We start from the raw sequence: 19,466 nt of genomic DNA on the forward strand, positions 1-19,466 counted from the left end.
GAAGACTCATTATAAGCTAATTAGGAGTCAGTGAAGATGGGAATGTTGAAGACCGGGAAAAAAAGAGGTGAGAACCGGAGGAAACTGAAGAGTAAGATTCAAAAGGAAAAAGCGGGAATAAACCAATACATTTGAAGCCTCTAATTTTGAAAGGAGGGAGACTTCTTTGCCTGAGGTAGGAGGGAAGAGTGAGTTTGGGTTTACAATCAGTTCAGAGGTGGGAGTTAGAAAATGAATATAGTTCTACAAAGCCTCTCAATTATCTGGAAGCTTCTGGTTGCTTAAGCGCACAGTGTCTAAAGGTTGTACTTGGAATCACTGTCCATTATGTGGCTAGCCAGAGTCTTCACTGTTGCCCTCTCTCCAGCAGGTTCTTCAGAGTCCTAGTGTGTTTTATTGTAATATCCAAGATATGCCAAGAGGGGAAGAGTTCAGTTGAGGAAATGGGTAGTTAACTCATTCAAGCCCTCATAAACCATGTTTTTCCAAAAAGAAGAGAGGTGAAGTCAATACTAAAATGCTCAGGCAAATCAAGAAACATAATTATAGCTTCTGAACAAATTAGTATTCCAAAGATCACCTCAGACTATCTGGTTCCCTTTTATAAAATCAATTTAATTAGTGTGTGTGCATTTTAACAAAACATTTATCTCAACCTACCAGATTGAAATTGCTACCAGTAAATATTTTACACATCCTTTTCTTGGTCTGAGTTACAGCCCACTTTTGCTATGCTTTTTGAATCTTTTAAATGGTTTCAGAGAGCTTTCATTGTAAAAGTCAGAGTTGAAGTTCAACCAGTCCTTGTCAACTAATGATGTATTTTCAGGCACTTTTTCCTTTACCTGCCAACATTCAGAGTAAAACAGTTCATATGTAAATGTATCTGGTTTAGTAAGCCATCCTGTGGAGAGGAAGAAAGCACCATCTCTTAAAGGATACTAGAGCCAAAGATTTTTTTTTTTTTAATAATGGATATTGAGACTGTTACTTTTATTTTTTTATTTAAGGACTGTTTGGTGGTCCTGGTTTTCACCTGTTTTGAAGTAAAATCATTTTCTTGCAATTGGGGACAACATGTCTCTACACCTAAGGAAGGTTAATGTGGTCTCTTGAAGTTTTTTGAGTATATATTTTTAGTTAATTGAATTTATTGCATCTAGATGGGTTTTCCCACTTCTTGAGTGCAGCCTGTGTTCTGTTAATAACATTTCTGAAACTAGCATCTTCATAGAAAAAGTGTAATATAGATAGCTAGACTGATAGGCATACATAAGTATGTATGTCTAAATGTATATCACAAAACACCTCTACATAGATTTTATGAAAAGAAATCAGAAACCTATCCATAAATAACAATTGAAATATTAAAGTGATTTTTTTTTTACTTGTCACTTCTGCTTTTGTGACTACCGTTGGGAAAAGTAATCATTTGGTTTAAATTCATGTAGTTTCAGGACTTTTTAAATTAACTTTAATGTTTAAATTATGAACATTTACAGATTGAGTTTTCTAATTCCCTATCAACTTAGATGATGAACTGTTAGCAATTTTGAATTCTGTACTTAAAAGAATAAATTTAATAAAGGAAAGGATTTTAGTGCAAATCATAAACTTCTAATGAATATACTTTTCCTATTATTAAGAGTCTTTTTAAAGTTGGCACTCTTTATGTTAATATTCAGAGGCTAGATCTCAGAACAATTAATTTTCTTTGTTCATATATACAAAAGGGCAAAGTATATCTTTATTTTTATTTCTATAAGGATTTTAATCTGAAATCTTTTCAGTTGTCTGATGCACTTTCTCCAAGGCAACTTTGAAGCAACCTGACCTACAAGTTTCTTAGGTCTTAAATATGCCTTTCTTTGAAGATCTTAGGGGAGTAATACAGGTTGCAGAGAATAAAGACCTGTTGTATGTACAAGGTCACTGAAGCCTCTTTAAAACCTAGATGCTTTCCCAGTCAGAAGGTGGGATGCAAAAGAGATAGTGTTGAAGTGTCAACCTAACCCTCAAAGGCAAAACACCCATAGTTCATTCTGAGCAGTCACCTTTACGTGTCCATTTATCAAAACTAAATTCCCTCCTGAAACATGAGCCAAGCTGTGTAGGACTCTTGTTTATTAGCAGAACTCTGATAGTTACTTCTTGATTTCTCTTTTTCAGACACTGAAATTTTATTTTTGGCATTGGCTCAAGTGTTCAAGATAAATGTCTGTTATAATGTCTCTGCCTAATGTTCATTTTACAGTTCACAATTGTTTCATTTTTATTATTTTCTATATTTTTTTCTAGTGTCAAATATAATTTATAGTTGATATAAAATAAGTTTTAGATATAATATGGCCCAGATTAAGAACCCATGCCTAAGAATATGGTGAAAACTAAGTAAATTCATTGTAGGATGCAATAAGCATTGGTTATGAGCTTGCTACATAAATTGAGATCCATTTATTGGTCCCAGGTCAGCTCTGTCACTTTTCTGCAACTTATCTGCACCAAACTTAATGTTTTTTAGCTCTAAAATAGATCAAATATTATTTTCTTCATAAGATGCTTGAACAAAGTAAGTAAGAAAATGTTCACAAAAAGTACCCAGCAGTGCTCGCTTCGGCAGCACATATACTAAAATTGGAACGATACAGAGAAGATTAGCATGGCCCCTGAGCAAGGATGACACGCAAAAAAGTACCCAGCAAAGCCAAGTGTTTAATAAACTTTATCTATGTCTTTAAATGTTGGCTGTTATGGCAAAATACCCTCAGAGCATAAAGTCACATTTGATAGTTGGCCACCAGCTCGGTTTCTCAGCTGTGGGAGCAGAAATATGTATGTTTCCCATAAAGGACACAGCAAGTGGGCCAAAAGAAGCAAGTCTAGGCTGGTCTTTCAAAAGACCATGTCTCAGGTATTTGGTTGTTTTGAGCCATTCAAGCTGCTTGTCTCTCGGCAGCTGATAGGTCTAACAAAAACAAAAGAACACAATGAGAAAGTGGCATCTAGATACACATATGTAGTTTTGGATACAAAAAAAATTGTAGCAATGATGGGACCAAGGAAAGATGAAATTCTTGCTATGAAGTAATGTATTTATAATTACCAAGCTTGGATACCCACTTATAAGTTTCTGTATTGATGGATCTCTGGGGATACAGAAATTTGCATTTTATACTTCTTTTATTGTGATAATCTGACCAGAAAGAAAGTGTGAAAGTTTGAAACCTTGAGATTATAATAAGTTTGCTTATTATAAATATATAGCCTATTTTGTATGTCCTTGGATGTACCATCTTCTCTCTGTGTCATAGTGTCTCTGGCTAAATAAGGCAAATGGAATAAATTATAGACCAGGTAAAAGTTCTAAAAATGTATGGTTCTTTGTATTTTTATTTAGAACAAGATATAATATTCTTTTTAAATCTTTCCTTCACACAAATTTATTCTATTTGGTTTATAAATAAACTTTTTTATTGTAAATCTCTATTCATGCATCTAGAATAGAAGCAAGAGGTAGTGATGGTTGACACAGAAAAAGTCCATGCTTTTCTAACATTGTAATAATAATAAAAATAGATAACATTGTTGAGCTCTTAATATATGCAAAGTAGTTTGCTGTGTATATTAATAAGCTTTATCATATGTAAACTGAAAATAACTACTGGCCTACAAATGATAGAGAGGTTGAGAACAGTAAATGATAGCGCAAAAATTCAACCAAGTCTAACTTGCACCCTGTGGATGACAAACATTTCTGAATGCTACTCAGGGTATCTAAATCTTATTATTGGATTATTTCTAGGTGGTATTCATCTTTATATTTTCTGTTCATTTCTTCCTTATACTTTCTCCTAGTTGAAGCATTGCTTATTATAAAACATCCCATGCATATTTTACCACCATGAAAAACCACTTTACTGTAAAAAAAAAAAAAAAAAATGAGACATCTATCCACAATATATGGATATATTCTATTTATAAAGCTTGTACTTTAAGTATCAATCTGCTGTTAATTACCTCTACTTCTGAATTTATAAACTTGATACTCATACAATGATGCCTCGTTCTGTGGTTGCTGTATAGTAACCAAAGTGGAGCCAAAGATCAAATTTCCAACATTTGTTGGATCATCGAAAAAGCGAGAGTTCCAGAAAAACATCTACTTCGGCTTTATGACTACGCCAAAGCCTTTGAATGTGTGGATCACAATAAACTGAAAAATTCTTCAAGAGATGGGACTACCAGACCACCTGACCTGCCTCCTGAGAAATCTGTATGCAGGTCAGGAAGCAACAGTTAGAACCGGATACAGAATAATAGACTGGTTCCAAATCAGGAAAGGAGTACATCAGGGCTGTATATTATCACCCTGCTTGTTTAACTTATATGGAGAGAACATCATGCAAAATGCCAGCCTAGATGAAGCACAAGCTGGAATCAAGATTGCCGAGAGAAATACAGTAACCTCAGATATGCAGATGACACCACCCTTCTGGTAGAAAGTGAAGAACTCAAGAGCCTCCTAATGAAAGTGAAAGAGGAAACTGAAAAAGTTGGCTTAAAATTCAACATTCAGAAAACTAAGACCATGGCATTGAGTCCCATCACTTCATGGCAAAAGGATGGAGAAACAATGGAAACAGAGACTATTTCTTTGGGCTCCAAAATCACTGCAGATTGTGACTGCATCCATGAAATTAAAAGATGCTTACTCCTTGGAAGAAAAGCTATGACAAACCTAGACAGCACATTAAAAAGCAGAGACATTACTTTGCCAACAAAGGTTCGTCTAGTCAAAGCTGTGTTTTTTCCAGTAGTTGTGTATGGATGTGAGAGTTGGACTATAAAGACAGCTGAGCACCGAAGAATTGATGCTTTTGAACTGTGGTGTTAGAGAAGACTCTTGAGAGTCCCTTGGACTGCAAGGAGATCCAACCAGTCCATCCTAAAGGAAATCAGTCCTGAATATTCATGGGAAGGACTGATGCTGAAGCTGAAACTCCAATACTTTGGGCACCTGATGTGAAGACCTGACTCATTGGAAAAGACTCTGATGCTGGGAAAGATTGAAGGTGGGAGGAGAAGGGGATGACAGAGGATGAGATGGTTGGATGGCATCACTGACTCGATGGATATGAGTTTAAGCAAGCTGCGGGAGTTGGTGATGGACTTGGAAGCCTGGTATGCTGCAGTCCATGGGATTGCAAAGAGTCAGACGACTGAGTGAACTGAACTGAACAAATGTGGACATACTATATTGAAATGATAATCATTATAACTAATGTTCATTGGGTACCTACTCTGTACTTGATACTGTTTGTTTTCTTCAACTACTTTAACTCCTTAATGCTTACATCAGTAGTACTAGGGACTGGTTTTTTTGGTCATTTTATAGGTAAAGACACTAAAGCTCAGAGAGGTTAAGTAACTTTCCTAAATCACAGGAATAGCTAAGTAGCAGACCTGCAATTGTGACACAAGATGGCTAGCTTCTAAGCTTGTCGTTTTAACCAGTTTCAATTCCATCCAGTATTTGCTGTAATGTTCATTCTTTGGCTCTGACTTGGTTTTTTTTTTCTCATTGACCAATCTTAAGGCCAATGAATCTGATTATTCATTAATTAATTCAGTCAAGAGATTTCATACTTGCTGCATGCATATGTTCTTCCTAGCCCTGAAAATACAGTGATGGAAGAAATAGAACTTACGTTGTAGTGGTTGAGGAAAGAGGAAACAGATAATAAGTAAATAAGCAAATAAAGCCAGTAAGATAATTTTAGATCATTTTTCAGTGCTATGAACAAAACTGGGTGGTATATGGTAAGTGACTGGGGGCTGATGGCTGACTTGAAGGGGATGACCAGGGAAGGGCCACTGTGTGGTTTTAGGAACAGAAGTCCAAAGACTGAGAAGATCTGGAAGTAGAGATTCCACCCACAGTAAGCAACAGGCACAGTTCTAAGAATGACCTCAGTGAGGAGTCAAAGGAAGATCAGTGTGGCTTAAAATATCACAAGGATTGGGGACAGGGTTGTAAAGTAATGCATGAGATAGGTATGCTGCCAAAGCTCAAAAGGCCTTGAGGGCCAAAGAAGGGAATTGTTCTTTGTGACCCCATGGACTGCAGCACGCCAGGCTTTCCTGTCCTTCACTATCTCCCTGAGTTTGCTCGAACTCATGTTCATTGAGGCGGTGATGCCATCCGGCCATCTCGTCTTCTGTCGTGTCATCCCTTTCTCCTCTTGCCCTCAATCTCTCTGAGCATTTTCCAGTGAGTTGGCTCTTCGCATCGGGTGGCCAGAGTATTGGTGCTTCAGCTCAAACGTCAGTCCTTCCAATGAACATTCAAGGTTGATTTCCTTAAGGACTGACTGGTTTGCTCCCTGTGCTGTCCAAGGGACTCTTAGGAGTCTTCTCCAGCACCACAGTTCAAATCAGGCCTCCTGCTGTACTGTGTGCGGTGAGAACCATTGGGCAGCTCCGAGCTGGGACGTTCAGGATCTGTTCCCTCGCAGCAGTGCGGTGAAGCAGCCACAGGAGGCCAGAGTGGGAGCAGGGGAAGTGGATGCTGCAGGAGCTCAACCACAACAACAAAAGATCATGATTTGAGTAAGGGCAGGTGAGAAAGAGGAAAACTCCAGTGTCATCTTGGGGAGGTGAATTGGGCTTTTGGAATGAACTGTACATATATATACATATGTATATAGTAAATGTATAAAGAATGTTGAACATTCAGAGCTTAGAAAAGGACAGGGATTTAAAAGAACGGGATTCCTGCTGCCTTTACTGGGCCAGAACTACAGAGCAAATGCCTCACTCGTAACATGGCATCTTCAGCTCATTTTCTCTCGGGAGAACCTTGCCTTCCATCCATCCTTCCCTTTTCTGACCGAGTCTCTGTCTTAGTCAGAACTGAAGATAATATTGAAAGGAACATGTGACAACCTCACAGGATAAGTGGAAGAGATTAAAGCATTTTACAGTGAGGAAAGTGTATAGAAACTCTGGTATTTCAGAATATCAGATAACAAGCACAACACAATCTTCCAGCCGTACATCCGGGAACCGTTACTAGCCTGTGTTAAATTTTTCTGTTCTGCAGGAAGTCAAGCTCTTGAGTTCAGGAAAGCTCCTTCTCTACTCTTTGTTCAGCGTTCCCTGAAGTGATTCAGATTAAGTGAATCTGTTCTCCAGGTGGCGGAGACCATGCTAGTGGCACTTGTCTCACGTGCACACATTATTTGCTCATCTATTATGTCACTTCTGTGTGAAAGGTATTCTGCCCGATACTTGGCAACCAAAAAACAAACCAAAAAAATTGCATGAACCCTTCTAAATTTGAGCAAATTTATCAGACAACTACCCTATCTAATCACCAACCCCATACCCTGTTGATTCTCTTTTTCAAAGCAGTACACTGTGGCACTGGCTGAAAACATTTTTAATTATAGGCTTATCTACATTTAGTGACCTAGTGGTAAGATATTTGTGGTCTGATTGGGGAGTGACCACATCCTGTGGTTGAATGTTGTGTGTGTGTTTTTTTTTAAGATTCTAAACTTAACTGCTTTCATTTGATGTTTCCACTGACTTATTTATAGTAATAGCTAAGCATTTATGCTTCAAAAATTTGAATTGATATATTTTTACATATCACATGGGTGTTTGGTTATATTGTACTTGATGATATCCTACTATGTTATATATTTTCTAGTTTATTAAGGTTAGGGATCATCATATCCATCCACTAGTATATGTCTCATACATAGACACTTGGTAAATACTTGTTTTAAAAAAATAAATGTGCAAGTGACTGGAAGGACAGAAGTTTTACATCCCCTCTTTAAAGGAAAATTTTAATAACAGAAATTCTCCATACTTCCACTTCTCTATTTTAAATGATTTCATATTTGCATCTACTCTTTCCCAGTAATATATATTAAGCTACTTCTTTTTCAGGTAATGTTTTTTAGCTACTAATATGTCTCAGGCATTGTCTTAGATTCTGGTGTTACTCTGTGTTTTTGGATATCTCATAGGAGATACCAAAAAAATGAATAAGACATGGTCCTTGCCATTCCTGATCTTGAAATATTAGGGATTTAGGTGTAGAGCAGATGGTCTCAGTGTCATGTGTAATTTAAATCAAACAAGCACAGTGTGTTGTTAGTGGGTTTTAGGGAAGCCTTCCTGGAAAAGCCTTGGGCTTCTTTCTTGAAGAGTGTAAACTGAAGGAAAACAGAATCTAGGCCATCTCGGCATTATCATCAGGGAATCATTAAAAACACATGGAGATATAATGCATGTAGCTGAAGCCTAATGCAATTTGTGTGAAATAAAAAGAACTCTGCAAGAGAGCCACCCATGAGGTCTGTGTATGCAATGGTGAGGTCTTGAAACTATATGCTACAGATGTTTGTGAACTGTGGTGTTGGAGAAGACTCTTGAGAGTCCCTTGGACTGCAAGGGGATCCAACCAGTCCATCCTAAAGGAGATCAGTCCTGAATATTCATTGGAAGGACTGATGCTGAAGCTGAAACTCTAATACTTTGGCCACCTGATGCGAAGAACTGACTCATTGGAAAAGACCCTGATGCTGGGAAAGGTTGAAGGTGGGAGGAGAAGGGGACAACAGAGGATGAGATGGTTGGATGGCATCACTGACACGATGGATATGAGTTTGAGTAGGCATCAGGAGGTGGTGATGGACAGGGAGTCCTGGCTTGCTGCAGTCCATGGGGTCACAAAGAGTCAGGACACAACTGAGTGACTGAACTGAACTGAGTGAGTCTTAGCTTTAGGGAAGGTCAGTGATGCCTTGACATTGCTCTTGAGGCCCATATGTGCAAAACACCGCTAGTAAGAAGACATAGAGAATGGGTAGCCATGGAAGAGATTGTAGCAAGGAAGTCACAGGATCATATTTGCTTTTTTAGGCAGATCGTGCTGGTTGCAATGTGGGACAAGGTAAAATGGAAGAGGGTGACCAGTCACAAAACTGATATATTTCTCTAGTTCAGAGATTATGTGACCATAGTAACAGTAGGAAGAATGAAAAAAATATTAGAGTGAATCAAGAAATATTTAGAAGGCAGAATTAACAGAGCTTATTAACAGAGAAAAAGGATAAAGTTAGTCAAGCATAGTTAGCCAGGTTGTTGGCTTGGTTAGGTTCATTGTACTATTAAAGGAGATTTGGGATATGGGAGGAGAAGCAGGTCTTGTTATAAAGACAATAAAGTTAATTGAATTGAAGGTGCTTTGGGGACATCCAAGCTCCATATTCACTGTCATGCATAGCCAGTTTGAATCATAGGAAGTATCGTTTTCACAAAAGATCATCTATTCCATGTCAGAATTTAAAGAGGTGACTGCTAGGAAAACAAGAGTGTTTATGAATGAGACAGGAAATTCCTAGAAGCACACTCTCATGGAAACAAGAAAATATGGAACTATTGGTCGAGAGTGTTAAAAGCAGTGCAGACCCAGTGTAAGGTGAAGAGTGACATAAATGAGACGTGAGAATGCTGAGTGCTCTGGTGATGTCCCCTCAGTGTGGCATGGATGACGAGATCATGGAGATCAGGAAGGGGCTTGGAGGGATCAGGACGCAGGGATTCGTTTTCAATTCTTACTTTATGTTGGAGCAGAGTTGGTTAAAAATGTTGTGTGAGTTCTGGGTATACAGCAAAGTGATGCTCTTCTACATCTACACATATTTATTCTTTTTCAAATTCTTTTCCCATTTAAGTTATTACGGAATATTGAACAGAGTCCCCTGTGCTAAGGAGTAGGCCCTTGTTGGTTATCTGTTTTAAATATAGCAATGTGTACGTGTCAGTCCAAACTCCCTAATTATCCCTCCCCACCACCATTTCCTCCTGGTAACTGTAAATTCATTCTCTAAATCTGTGAGTCTGTTTCTGTTTTGTAAATAAGTTCATTTGTATCATTTTTTTTTTTTTAAGATTCCCCATATAAGCAATACCATGGTGTTTGTCTTTCTGATTTACTTCGCTTAGTATTCAGCATGGTCATCTCCAGGTCCAGCCACGTTACTGCAAATGGCATTATTTCATTCTTTTTCAGTGGCTGAGTTAATACTGTGCTGTATATATGCACCACATCTTCTTTATCATTCATCTACTGATGGACGCTTAGGATGCTTCCACATCGGGGCTATTGTAAAACAGTGCTGCAGTGAACGTTGAGGTGGATGCATCCTTTCCAACCATGTTTTTCTCTGGATATATAATCAGGAGTGGGATTCCTGGATCACATGGTAACTCTATTTTTAGCTTTTTAAGGAACCTGCATACTGTTCTCCATAGAATCTGTACCAATTTATATTCCCACCAACAGTGTAGGAGGGTTCCCTTTTCTCCACACCCTCTCTAGCATTTATTGTTTGTAGACTTTTTGATGATGGTGATTATGTCTGGTGTGAGGTAACACCTCATCATAGATTTGATTTTCGTTTCTCTGATATAATTAGAGATGTTGAGCATCTTTTCATGTGCCTCTTGGCCATCTGTAGGCCTTCTTTGGAGAAATGTCTCTTTAGGTCTTCTGCCCATTTTTTGATTGGGTTGATTGTTTTTTGATAGTGAATCACATGAGCTCTTTGTAAAGTTTGGAGGCTAATTCCATGTCGGTCACATTGTTCACAAATATTTTCTCCCGTTCTGTGAGTTGTCTTTTTGTTTTGTTTATGGTTTCCTTTGCTGTGCAAAAGCTTTTGAGTTTAATTAGGTCCCATTTGTTTACCTTTATTTTTAGCTCCATTAATTCAGGAAATGGATCAAAAAAGATTCATGTCAGAGTGTTCTGCCTATATTTTCCTCCAAGAGTTTGATAATATCTGGTCTTATACTTAGGACTTTAATCCATTTTGAGTTTATTTTTGTGTATAGTGTTTAATAAAGAGTGTATGGCATTTAAAGAGTGTTCTAATTTTTTTTTTTTTTTTTTGGCTTGTAGCTTTCCAGTTTTCCCAGCACAATTTGTGAGGAAACTGTATTTTCTCCATGGCATATTCTTGCCTCCTTTGTCATAGGTGACCACAGGTGCTTGGGTTTACCTCTGAGCTCTCTGCCCTTTCCATGGATCTGTGTTTCTGGTTTTGTGCCAGAACCATACTGTGTTGAGGACTGCAGTCTTGTAGTACAGTCTGAAGTCCGAGAGCCTGATCTGATTCCTCCTCCTCTGTTTTTCTTTCTCATGATTGCTTTATCAGTTTGGGATCGCTGTGTTTCCATACAAATTGTAAAGTTTTTTATTCTAATTCTGTGAAAAATGCCATTAGTAATTTGACAGGGATTGAATTGAATCTGTAGATCACTGTGGGTAGTATAGTCATTTTTACAATATTGATTCTTCCAATCCAAGAACATGGTATATCTTTCTATCTGTTTATGTCATCTTGATTTCTTTCATCAGTGTCTTATAGTTTTCTGAGTACAGGTCTTTTGCCTCCTTAGATAGGTTAATTCCTAGGTATTTTATTCTTTTTGTCTCAGTGGTAAATTGGATTGTTTTCTTAATTTCTCTTTCTGGTCTTTCATTGTTAGTGTATAGGAATGCAAGAGATTTCTCTGCATTAATTTTGTATTCTGGAACTTTACCAATTTCATTGATTAACTCTAGTAGTTTTCTGGTGGTATCTTTAGGATTTTCTATATAGTAGTATCCTGTCATCTACAAACAATGACTGTTGTACTTCTTTTCCAATTTTTTTTCCCCTTTATTCTGTTTTCTTGTCTAATTACCATGGCTTGGACTTCCAAAACTATGTTGGATAAAAGTAGGGACTAGGATTCTTTTTGAGGAAAAATCATAGGCCATGGTCACAAATTCTGATATATGTATAAAATATAAGTTTATATTTAAAACTTATGTTAGCTATTCCAGTCCTTGCCTGCATCTTTGACCTTGTCATCACTCAGAATTGCTTCAAGGAACTAAAAGGGTAGAGAGAGGGAAGAGCTAAGTAGACTGTTAAGTCAATGAAAATAATAAATGGAGGACATGTGTAGGAGGGGGTGGAGGTGACCATATATAAGTGATAAGGGTAACAGTTGAGGGGGTGATAGATAGTAATATGGCACATGGCATAAACCTCAGAGGAGTAGGGTTTTCTACAAGTAAATGAAAGAAACGTATATGTTTACATTTTTACAACGATATGCATGTACTGAGTTACTTTGTATTCTGCTGCTTTCTCTGGTGCTATAAACACATTTTTTGTTCATATATCACTTTCATTCTCATAAATTTAGTATTAGTGTAATACCGTATTGTTGCATGATAATTATTAACCCATTCTTGCAAAGATGGTCCTTTAGGTTGTTTCTACGATTTTGTTGTTAGTGATAATACTACATTAAATACCTCCTCTTACATAGTTTTGAAATTCTTAATTTAATTCAAATACTTCTAAGTTTAGTGATTTTGTAGCTTTCAAGCAGCATAAAATGCAGATTCCTAAAGGGAGAAACTAGCAGTCACCCAGAATTCCTTTTTTAAATGTAATAGTACTATTTTAATCTAGCAAATTGTAATCTAAGTATAGTATACTTCAGGTCAAAGACTCAAGGATGATGGCAAGAATAAAGGGCACAGAGAAGGAATTATGCCCAGAGTAAATAACTGGAATATTTCAAATTCAAAGAATGAGGGAAAAAAGATATTGTTCTTAAAAGTTCAGTGATAGTTTATACATATGTAAAAGACTTCCCATTTGATGCTCATTTATATCAGTTTGGGTATCAGGCAGTTAAGTAGCTTTAGTGTAAAGAATTAATATAAGGTAACATTTTATAAATGGAAAAGTAAATATTTAATAGATACAAATGGGAGTTTAAAAGAAGCATGAGGAGTGTTTATTTCATAGATTTCACTAAGAGTTTGTTAAATTCTAAAGCTAGCTTCCTTTTACACCATCACAGTCTATGTTTTTCACTAAATTCTTCCCTCCCCCTTTTCCAAGGACTGCTAATGTTAAAATTTGCTTAAGCAAAATACAAATCTTAACATTGAGTAATATTTAGGGGATTTATGGCACTATGCTGAATTTTCTTGTTCCTCCTTGTTCTTTTTTTTATTGGAGGGTAATTGCTTTATAATGTTGTGGTGGTCTCTACTGCATATCATCATGAATCAGTCATAATTATATATAAATCCCCACTTACTTGTTCTTTATACAGAGTTGAATATAGGTACACCACGGACTTGAATTAACTAAAATATAATTCTACTACCACCTCTGCTCCCTCTGATCTTGAGAGGTGTCTCCTAGTGAATCATCTTTCCTTCTTTCCAACATTATAGAACTTCAGAATAACCATCCATCAATATACCCATCTAGCAACCCGCCATCTCAGAGCTGGAGATGCCACAAGACACTGAAGCGTCTTGGGGTTTCCTTTCTAGGACCCCACAGAGTGATTCAGTATGTCTGCAACACCCTTTTCCCTGTGGAACTGGAGACAAGAAAGGGAAAGGACACACAGGAGGAAGCAGAAGTGTCAGTGTCAGAGACAGAAAGAATGCTCTTGGTGGAAGGAAACCATGTGTTAGACTCGAGACCTCGGGTCCAGAGCGTCTGAGTGTGTTTTTCATTTGGCATCATGCTAAAGTTGATTAGCATTATGCTTACCTAGCATTTATATTCCAGGGATGAATTGTTATCACTAATAAGTCCTACAAATACAGTGTTTAATATGTATGTAAGAATATATTTCATCTTTAAATCCACATCTAAAGATCATGTTGTCTTCTTGATGACTAGTGATAAAACTACTACTGACTGTGAATTAGGAATTTGTAGTTCTGCAGTAATTAATTAAATTAAACCTTATATTCCCGAGAAGCTAATTGTATATTTTAGAAAAAACCCATTAAACCAAATGATTAAATGAATAAATTAAGCATTAACACAGCAGCTTGCGGATAATAAACAACAAATATTTTTTTTTCAGTGGACAATTAATTATTAAATTTAAGCACCTGTCTTCTTACTGAGCTATTGTGATAAAAATGGAGGCAGTCTAAGATTGGGTAGATTTTTGTAAGTAGCAATTAAGTACAAGTTTGTTACTCCTTTTGTATGTTAGCTTGAATAAGAAACATTAGCACATGCACTTAGAGTTCAGGTGAGAAAATTTGATAATTTAGGTAATTTGACAGATGATAAGCTGACTTACATCCCTTTTGGAAGGTAGTAAAGGTAATGCACAAATACACAAATAGGTGATTCATTTTTTTAAATTGACAGTAATTGAATGATCTAGGTCTTTTTAGTCTAGATAAACAACACGCTAAGAAAGTAATTATAAATGAGATTTCAAATAAGTACTTAACACAATAATTTGCCTGTAGCATTTTAATGTAATATTCTTAGCTATTTCTTAAGGGAATTCTGACAAAGAAGTTACCAAAACCAGAGGAGTTGCTTCTCATTTGCAGAGGATGCAAAGAAGGTTCTATTCCATTTTATCTGAAAGAAATGTAGCTTCCCTTCCTTAGGAAAAAAAAATCCATAATTTAGAAATGTGGCTATTCAGCTAATTATTCTAAATTCCTATAGCTTTACCATGATTCTCATTTTTTAAAAAAATACATTGAGCATTGTATAGCCAATAAATAGTTAGATAAAATTACTCTAGCAAATGGAGCTCTGTGTTTTTCTCACTTATGAAGTAAATGGGTGTGTGTGCAAGTGTGTGCATACTCATGTGCAGTAAATCATTGTAGTATTCCAGAGACCCAACTAAAAATACAAAGTAAAAAAATAAGAGATCCATTGTCCAATAATAAGTGTAGTGCATTGGCAATAGAGTCTTCAAGCTGAAATGTGAAAAAGAATTTGTGAGGATGAGTGCTAAACCTAGAAACAGGTACTAAATTACTTGTTTGCTATGGACTCAATCAAAACATTGAGAATATAACCAAGACTAATTCTTGGTATATTTGTAAACATAAGATTACTCTCCCAGGAATCCCTTCAATAAGCATTATTTCTGTAACCTCTGTGAAAATTAATCCAGCATTATATTTTGAAAAAACACACTAGATTCTAGTTTGAGTCTTTATTCATGTATTTGGGGAAATGTCATGATATTAGAAATTAATTTCTGACCAGTTTCCAGTGCGAAAGCATGACCACTCAAGCATACCAGAAGGAATGTTGGTTAAAAGTAGGTTTTTTAGCATCTGGAAATCCCTTTAGTAGTAAGGTATATACAGAGTATTCATTGTGAACAACAGACAGAAACAGTATAGGGACCAAGTAAGAAAGAGATTGAGATTCCTGTTTCCAATCCTTTGACCCCTTTCTCTCTCCGTCTTTCTCCAACTAAACTCCCATTTCTGCCTTGGCATTACTGTCCCGCGTTTCTTCCTGGCTGACTCTTCCTCATTTATGTGTTGTTAAATTCCTTCTCTCAGTCTTGAAGGTTTCTCTGACTCCCAGAAAGAATTTATAATTCTCTCTTCTGTGACTTGATTACCCCCTCCTGTCTTTTCACTTTTCCTGTATACAAAGAGTGTGACTTCTTGAATTCATATAGCAGTAGTGTAAAGCCCTCTGTGAAAATGGAGAAAGTGGCAGGAACTGTTCATAAACTCCATCAGGTGACAAGCTGTGAAAGGACCCCCAGCGTTACTGACATTGGGCATCCATCAATGTAATATTACAGGATGGATGGTACTTACTGCTTGTTTATCATCGAGCTCTTAACAGAGTCCACGTTCATGCTAATTTTTCTTCATCACACAAAAAGATGAGTATTGGATGAAACATTTTTTACTTACAGGTGCACGTGGTTCCTATGTAAATGAGAAGATTTTCTAGTTACTAGGATTTGCCCAGTCTTAAGGATTTAAAAAGAGACCTATGCTTTAAAGCATATTCCACCGAAAGATAATTTTCAATTTATTTTTCTGCTTTTTCCAGTAGAACAGATGCTTGATGATAAAACTTACAATTTGATTCTTTATATCCCTCTGTTGGTATGGGCAAGCCTCGTACATAGCAGCGATACAGTTCAGTAATATTTGTAGAATTAGCTTGTAAAAGATTCCGAGGTATAGGTGACAAGCTTAACTCCTCATAGTTATTTGTACTATCAGGAAGAAAAAGTCAGAACACATCTGCCTCTAACTGGAGAACTTAGTGGGGAAATTCCTGTTATTCCCTGAATTCACAAGACAATAAACACCAGTAAATAGCTTGCAGCCATTAAGCTTGAGTCCTTCCTTTGTAAACATTTGCACACCCAGAGGGATCAACAGTAACGCTGTGTGCCCTCCAGCGGAGAGTCTGCTGGCCTCCTGAATATTCAAGACTGATCCCTGGCATCTTGGAAAACCTCAGTGTTTTAGAGCATTGTCTCACAGGGGTGAATCATTGAGTCACTACGCTCCCTCACTTGTCATCTCTAGTCCAGGAGTCTTTCTGGAGTAATGTTGGTCAGAAGTACATTAGAATTTTGGTTTGGGGGTATTCACCCATCATTTGCAGTCACTTTCCTGCTTTCATAAGGTGATCCAAGCATTTTGTGGCTAAATATAGGCCCATTCTTCTGGTGGCTAAAGCCAACTTTTAGATGAATCACCGAGATACACAAACTGTTTCAGTCCAATTAACTTGTGAAACTAGTGATTTTTCAGTCAAAGGCAGTTGCCTTGGCATTAACACTGAAAACGGGAATTGACAGGAAAATCCAGTAGAACCTCAGCAGCAATCCTCAGCTGGTTCCGTATATGTAAAAAGATTAATGATTTGTAGTTTATGAAGTGATGATGATCACTTAGTAACATTCATCAGAGTGTTAACTGCAGAATCTTTTTTTTTTTTTTTTTAAGTGATTATTTTTCTCTGGCTATTCAGGCATAATAAATAACAAAATATGGGCAAAAATGGTGGTATTGCAAGAGATTTTTTAATGGCAGTGATTTTAATATGAAGCTAAATTTATAATGGGCTTCTCAGGTGGGGCTAGTGGTAAAGAACCGACTTGCCAGTGCAGGAGATGTGAGAGAGAGACATGGGTTTGATCCCTGGGTCAGGAAGATCCCCTGGAGGAAGGCATGGCAACCCACTCCAGTATTCTTGCCAGGAGAATCCCATGGACAAGGATCCTGGCGGGCTACAATCCGTAGGGTTGCAAAGAGTCGGACATGACTGAGGCGACTTAGCACACCCGCAGATTTAGAATAATCTTGTCCGTGTTGTAGTGCTTGAAACTTAGTCTAGTGAATGACAAGGCATAGCAAACTATCAAGATTTTAGTTTATCTTTTATGTAGCGGTACTTCTGATAGCTTTACTGAATTCCAGTTGTGCAGCTAACAGATAGTTTCTCTACAGTACTCAAATTGTTTCTAATCAGGTAGATTTTTACACTCTTTTAAAAACATACTTTGTACATATTCTCCTATGATTCTTCAGAATATCTTTAGGATGTGTAAATGTATAAATGGTGATTGCTTTCATTCTTATTTTTGGTTTTTATTTTTATGCACATTAGAGTATGCCCTATCAAGTGCCTTGTAGATACATATTGATCATACATGTATGATATGTTAGAAATCTCATTTCTTAAAAGGAGAATCTATATATTTTTTTTATAATTGGAACATTATATGTATATATGGGCTTTCCTGGTAGCTCAGTGGTAAAGAATCTGCCTGCCAATGCAGAAGACACACATTTGATCCCTGGGTTGGAAAGATCCCCTGGAGAAGGAAATGGCAGCCCACTCTAGTATTCTTGCCTGGGAAATCCCATGAACAGAGGAGCCTTGCAGGCTATAGCCACAGAGCCACAAAAGAGTCAGACATGACTTAGCAACAAACATCTAGAATGTGTGTATATATATGATATATGCAAAGCTAATATATATAATTTATAGATCACTAAAAATATTGATGTCATAAAATATCAATGACCTCGTTTTCTAAAAAAAAAAAAAACTTGCTATAAATATAAAAATTGACTTCTTTTTAAAATGTGACTGGGATATGCAGTTAGCTTGGATAGGTGAAGCAGAAAATTAAGAATGGAATTTTTCTCTCTATGATTTATTTATACTGCAGATTACCTGACTGTGGAAAAATATTTCTCCTTTACTCTTGTATCTTCAACTGAAGATTATTGTTCCCAAACTGGGGGGTCCAGGCTGTAACCAGCTCCCTTCAACCAGATCCCTCACTTCCAAGAATGTCTTACACATTTGTGCTTGGGCCCAGCTTCAGCTCCAAGGACTGAGCCCCTGCTTGGCAAGGAAGCCTGATGCCTCAGTAGGGCTCTCACCACATCTGCCTGGATGGATTGTCAGTAATTTCCATTTTTTTTTTTTTTTCTTTTTAGATAGGCACGGGCACTGTGATGTTCATTGTTGTGTCTTCTTCTGGAGATGGGAGTGTATTATTATACCAGCTCATCCATCCTCAGAAAATATATTCAGGTGCCAAACAGGATTTTGGTGAACTAAGACTGGGACTTGTGCAAAACTGTGTAATTGCAAGTCATCAGTTGTCAAAGAGATAATCTGCCCCTTAGTGTGCTAGGGGGCTTCCCTGGTGGCTCAGAGGATAAAGAGTCTGCCTACAATGTAGGAGACCCGGGCTCGATCCCTAGGTCAGGACCCTTAATATACTAACCCCAAGTCAAAAAAGATATGTTCTATGATAAGACAGAGGGGCAAACGGTTCTGCTGATCTCCAAAGACAACTTGCACAGCCTTAAATTTCAATTTTAAGATTTCCATTAGGACTTACAAAGGATTTTAGAAATGTCACACAGACCCTGAAGAAAGACATTTACTTTCACATTTGATATTCCCAGCATGCGGACATTTTTTCTGCCTCACTGACTGTCTTTGGGTATCCCAGAGAAGCTCTGGGGTCATGGTGGTCATATCTTGGTGAGTAGGGGATAATATGAACTGAATTACTCAGGGAACTTTGTCAAATAGAGATAGAGCCTGTTGGTGTTTCTGTGCCATTCGGAAAAAACTCCGGGTACAGGCACTCTGCTCAGAGAGTAGGATGAGGCTGGATTAGAGCTCTGCCTTCACTCCCTCTGCTTGTGCCTTTGTGTAGAGCACAAATTGTAACAGCCCTTATCTGATGGCTCTGAATAGGGGGAAAAATGCTGTATTTTCTCTTTTCATTTTATGAATAGGCAAAATACAGCACAGAAAAATCTTGGCCTGACCTGACCTCACACAGTTGGCTAATAACAAGCCAGTTGTTATTATGTTGAATCCGCTTCATTCTTGTGAGCATGCTGCCTAAAGTGAAAAGTAACAGTGGAACAAATTATCACTTTTAACAACTAGCTGATGTAGAACTTTTCATTAGCACTCGAGATTATGGTATGGACAACTTTCTAAATCTTTCTGGAACTCATAAAGGAATAGGAAATAGCAGTATTTATTTAGCCTTCATTACATTGTACT

The 19,466-nt window shown here is 37.2% G+C and overlaps 1 protein-coding gene and 1 non-coding gene across 14 annotated transcripts in view; both read left to right on the forward strand.

Annotated features, from left to right (window-relative positions):
• CAMK2D (calcium/calmodulin dependent protein kinase II delta) overlaps positions 1-19,466 on the forward strand; it is a 309,449-nt gene that overhangs the window by 201,175 nt on the left and 88,808 nt on the right. The window lies entirely within an intron of this gene.
• LOC133071986 (U6 spliceosomal RNA) lies at positions 2,605-2,714 on the forward strand. Its single transcript, XR_009696599.1, has one exon. It is a non-coding gene; the product is annotated as a U6 spliceosomal RNA (small nuclear RNA).

This window comes from Dama dama, chromosome 17 (assembly GCF_033118175.1).
Source record: "Dama dama isolate Ldn47 chromosome 17, ASM3311817v1, whole genome shotgun sequence".
Classification (NCBI taxonomy): domain Eukaryota; kingdom Metazoa; phylum Chordata; class Mammalia; order Artiodactyla; family Cervidae; genus Dama; species Dama dama.